Source organism: Drosophila innubila (assembly GCF_004354385.1).
Source record: "Drosophila innubila isolate TH190305 chromosome 3R unlocalized genomic scaffold, UK_Dinn_1.0 2_E_3R, whole genome shotgun sequence".
Classification (NCBI taxonomy): Eukaryota; Metazoa; Arthropoda; class Insecta; order Diptera; family Drosophilidae; genus Drosophila; species Drosophila innubila.
Window position 1 is genome coordinate 29,029,387 of NW_022995380.1, and position 6,082 is coordinate 29,035,468.

The window sequence follows — 6,082 nt, forward strand, 5'->3', positions numbered from 1 at the left end:
GTGTTTTATATTTATTGTAAATATAGTATGTATTTTATTAAAATGTACTATGATAAAATCAAAGATGATTTTAATATGGGTTTTTTCTCTGGATGTAGTTGCTATCAAAGCGTGTCTTCATGATGTGGCAAGCAGCGGGCGCTTTCCACACGGCTGACGCTAAAGTTGCCGCAGACTTTGTCGTTGTTGCCTCACATGAAAACGAAAGTGCTTCAAGTGGTTAGCCAGCCACTATTATTGTTGTTGTTGTTGTTGTTGCTAATGCTATTGTTGTTGTTGTTGTTGTTGTTGATTAGGTTATGCTATTTGTTGGCGCTCACGATTAAAAGTTGCTATCTCTGCCTTTTGCTTTTGCTTTTGCCTGAGTTTGTGTTTGTATTTGTGTTTGTTGTCTTGTCTTCAGTTGTGTTGTGTTTCCTGTATCTCCAAGTTGTTTGTCGGTGTGTTTATGTTTTGAATTGTAGCTGCTGCTGACAGTGGCAATGGCAATGGCAGTGGGAATGGAAGTTGGGAGTTGGGAATGCCAACGTTGCATGCCACATGCATGGCATGCACACTGGCGCCAAACATTTTGTTCAGCTTACCAATAAAATGTTGTGTGATTATTTATTATTTGTAGTTGCAGTTGTCGTGACAGAGATTAGTTAAATGAAATGTGTTACGTTTTAATCAGGGATCAAAAAATGTAAGAGTTATATTGTAACTTTTATTTAAAAATCGAAAATATAAGTTATGGTATCTAGTATATTTTAATGTAATGATTAAATATCGAAAATGTATGTTATGGTATCAAGTATATTTTTAATGTTTTGGTATGAATATTTATCTAAAGTCTTAGTTAAACAAATTATTATTATTTTTTTTTTTTTGTAGAAATGGCAATTTTTTTTTATGTTGCAAATAAAATACAATTGTTAATTTTTCTTTACAAATTAAAAAAATTTAAATAAAAGTTTTGGCTTATAGCTAACTAGTAAATTTTAAGTTTTTTTTTTAAGTTTTGGTTTAATTGAAAATAAGTATATTTTATTTAATGAATACTCTCAGTAATTGCTTAAGCTTACACTGATTTTTCACTTTATTTGATTTTCTTTTCTCAAATATTTTCAAATTAAGTATTAAAGCATAAATTAAATAAAAATTAATAATTCCAATTATTTGCCAAGAAAAATAAAAAAAATAAAAGAATATATTTATAAGTTGGCTATTACTATTGTTAAACCTATAACAGTGGCTTGGTTTTAATATATCTACTATCAGTTGAATATATTTAAGAGTAGGGAATAAGCTGTTCTTAAATTTAGTTTAAGTGTGGTTTCATCAACTTTATGCACAGGTATACACATACATTTACAGCCACCCAAAACTATCTAGTTCCGATATCAAAGTCTGAATTGGAGTCTAGAGTTTTTAGTCGTGAGGTGAGCAGAGTTTTTATTAATAGCAATTAACGTTTAACCAAATTGCCTGGAAATTGTGGTGCATGTTATTTATATTTATATGCATTTTTTTTGTTTGCTTTTGCTTTTGCTTTTGTTTTTGCTTATTTTTCTCTTGCGGTTATTTTATGTGGCTCAAAACTGGCGGTTTCCACATGTTGGCAATGGGATGGGAAAATGGGAAATTGCAACTGCATTTATGTTGATGTATGATATGAGTATGTGTATCTACTACTATACCCTACTGTTTGTTGTTGTCTGCTTTTGCTTCCTTTCAATGCTTATATGTGTGTATATATTTAAACACTTTGAACTCGATTGAACCCGCCTGCAACATTGCTCGTTAAATCGTTAAATCGCTGACAAAACGCGACAGGTTGCCAAAGAGCTCTTCACAGGTGACGGTTTCTTTTGCTCAGATCAGCTCAGCTTCGTTTTGCCCCTTGTGGAGTTTGTCTAATCAAAGTCAAGTTAACAAAAAATTAAGTGTCTAAATTATGTCATGTCTTCGCTGCTGTTGCTGTGGTGTTGCTGTGGTGTCTTTTGTTTGCCGCAGTGCAGGCGAAATGAGAAACAAAAATAATTCGCACGCCACGCGACTGATGAACGCAGTATGAGATGAAATAAATAAACAGAGATAGTAAAATACACAGAAAAAAATGCGGGATTCCAAGATAAATTAAGATAATCCCGTATTATATTGAACCAACTGCGAAATACTTATTTTAAGCACTACTTCTCTCAGCAATATTTTGAGATTTGGAGTTATGTGAGAAAAAACCTCTTTTTGAGGTAAAGGTCTAGTGGCAAAAGTCTTTTCATGCCCCAAAATTTCTGATTTCCAATTTTGTGACAAACAATATTTAAATTAATATATAAATTAATCTGAAAAATAAGGTTTGCATTGCTAGTCTCCTTTCTTACCCTACGTGCTGCTTTTGTCACTAGCGCGAACTGCCGTTCGCAGTGTCTTCTTTTAGTTAGATCAAAAATATCAGGGTTCTTTGACTTTTTAAATGTTAAATCTAAATTTATCCAATATATCCTGAATACATACTTCAATATAATTGCTAAAATCAAGAAATTTAAGCTGGAATTTTAAAAAGGTTTTTTTCTCTGTACTTACGACCATAATGTTGATAAACTGATTGACCTAAAGATAAGTCAAAGCTACTTGACTATGCACAATTATAAATTGCATTTGACTTAGATTTGCATTGTCTGAAAATTTCAATTTGACAGGAGGCCATACAAATTGCCCTCTTTATAAATTAAATAAATTTGATTTTTAAATGACAAATTCACATGTCGATTCAAGGCTACTTTGATGACGACAGTTGCTGCTAACTGACGTCTTTACTGACGTCTTTGCTAGATAAGAGCGTTCGTCTTAACTCTTTCTTGTGTTCAGCTTGTGCTTATCAAGTGATTTCTATTTTAAAGGTTTTTGGCAAACATTTTTGTCTTATCAACTCAGCATTGCGAAACATTTGCGAAAAGTGTCGCATTTGTATATTTGTATCTGTATCTGTGAGATACAAATGCGACAAAATTGCTGCCAGTGTCGCGTTTAGAAAAATGTTTAACCGGGGCAAAAATATAGAGCAGCATATTTAGAAAAAAATCAATTTATTTTGAACACAACAAATTGAAAAGAAGAGCGAAATTAAATTTAAAATCATAACAAAAATTCCAATATCAGTTTAAATTTGGTTTATAATGTAAAGTAAATTAAATGATATATTGAATTTAAATCTAAAATTAATATTTCAGTTTATAACCATTAATATTTGTTTTCCACACTGTTGAATTGTAAAGATCTATTAAATTATAGCTTATACAAAATTGTGAAATTGCAATATCAACATTTGGGTATAACAAGAACTTACTGAAACTCAAGTCTAAGAAATTTAAAATATATATATATATATATATATATATATATATATATATATATATATATATATATATATATATATATATCGGTTATAAATTTCCCATTAAAGACCCAGGATATTGTGGAGTTCCTCTAATTTTTATTATTTATTTATTTTTTAAAATACGACTAAAAACAGTCCTTAAAAAAATTCAAATAGAAATTAAACTAAAAATAAAATAAGTATTTAATTTGGAGTGAATAACTAAATAGAAAAAAAAATAATCTATGTTGGTCACTTTTAGGTGGTCGGAATGATAGAATCGTAATCTTGATCAGTTTCTATACCTTTATTTATTTTAAGTTTATTAATTTGACACTACACTTTTAAAAAAAATGTTATAAAATCGAGATTTTGGTTTTAGAACTAAGATTTTTGGTCTAAACAGTGCGTCGAGAACATAAAGTTCTAAAATTAAGAGAACACATCTTGTTTTTAAGAACATTTCAAATAAAACTAAGTTCTTATTTTAAGAATAAATGTTCTTAAAATTAAAATCAACAAATAAAATAAATAAAAATTATTTTTTATATATATAATCTATTATTATTATTTTAATTATTTAGAAGTTGGTCTTTTTTTCAGGGTACTAGTAAATAAATATTTAAAATAATATGTCCAGTCTATGACGGTCACTTATATATAATACTACCCCCTTGTGCCCCCATTGCCACGTCTCTGATTGCAGGAAGCCAACAACGAGCGCTTAGATTTTTTTTCCTGGAAAACATATTTTGCACATGTCTTCCGCATGTCATACTCTCGTACTCGTACTCGTACTCGTACTCGTATTCGTAACCTTAGCCTAGACCATCTACAAATACTAGAAGTGTGCTCCCAAAAGGTCCGTCCAAGAGATAAATTACCCCAGCCAGGCCAAGTCAAGCCAAAGCTGTCTGAACTGACCCCAGCTATAGACAATTGGGGCCATTGCCGACTGCAGACTGTAGATTGTAGATTGTAGTCTGTGGAGTGTGTGGATTGTGGAGCGTGGAGTGTGGATTGCCTGCCTCATCATGGTGCTGCCCTTTTTTTTCATGGCTTCCGTCGCCATTGCCGTTGCCAAAATCAATGGAATATTTCGGCTTCCGCTGTCATTTCAGCCACCCGCCTCGCAAAGTGTAGGCCTTAGTTTCCCCCTTGACCCACAGTCGAATCCAAGTCGAGCCAGGCTGCCAAATTGGGCCGGAGGGGCAATAATTGTTATGATGCCGTCCGTTTGTCTGATATTTATTTTGCATACGAGTATGTGATGCATGTTAGGGTTACGACTACTACAAATACCCTAAACTGTTACTCTATATTCTTATTTATAAGCCTATTGACCAATATCAACTGCCTGGCACTTAACTGCTGAATAGTCTTAAGAATACAAATATATTCATATAATTTCTGAATACATTAATATATTATGGTATGAATACATTATTAAATATAAATATATATTTTAGAATATGTCTTAAATCCCAATTAGTAATATGAGTAGTGCAATTCTAAGACATTAAAAGTATTTGAATTCATATAAATTAAAAATTAGGTTAAAAAATAAATAAAAATGTTGTGGTATTCAAAAGTTCATGTATATAATTTTTAAAATAAAAAAAATTATAAATTAATGTTATGTGTGCGTTTTAAGCAATAATTTCATAATTTGATTTAATTTAGAAATTTATGTGATAAAGAGAATAATTAAAATTATATATATTTTGCAGAAATTGAAATCCTTTTATTAAAAAATTTTATTATTTTGCTATCAAAATATAAATTTAATTATAATTCATTTTTATCAAGATACAAAATAAAGTTTAATTTTAATTTACTTAAAAAAAAGGGCGAAAAAGGTATCTTCCTGGATACCGTATTAAAAAAATAAGTATATCTGGAATTTTCTTAAACATAAATTTTATTATTTTCTTTACTCATAACTTCTATAACTTTCATAACGATATTAATTTGAAAACGTGATTTAATTTGTTTACATAATTATTTCTATTTAAATTCTAATATCTTTTAATTTTATCATTCAATAAATAATTAGTCAATCCTTCTGAGATTTACATACTCAAATTTTGTAATTTATTTTAGTGTATTATCAGCTGCGATGATCATTTAATTTGATTTTTAGAGCTTAGTTTTTAGTTTGCATTTTTTGGGGGTGGGTCAGACAATGAAGGTCAGCTGTGGGTGTGGCTGGTGCAGTGGCGGGGGCTGCAGGGGGTAAAGGGGATTTGTGGCAAAAGCTGCAAATTAAAATTCGTTTATTGTGCCAAATATTATGCAAGCTTCCTTTTCAATTCCCTTCGATTTGTGTGGGCCGGAATTCGATACTCTCGAATGACCCTCGCAACACGGAAAAATAATTACACAAGCGAGTCGAGGGCCAAAGTCAAAATTAATTTAAATGCAACGTCTGCAACTGCAACTGAAAGAAGCACAAATCTGATCTGAGCTCATCAATTTGGCGTACTAAAACGACACGTGGCAAATTTATTTTGACCAAGCATAAATCTCCGCAACTAGACAACGAAACCAACAAAAAGTCACACACAAACACACACAGATACTCACACATACAGTTGCAATTGCAATGACATGTTGAAAACATAGAAGGACATGTGTAATTTCTCACGTTCTCTGTTCGACGAAAGCAAGTTAAATCATACAATATTACGACTGCAAGATACCCTGTTCCTCCACATGACCGAC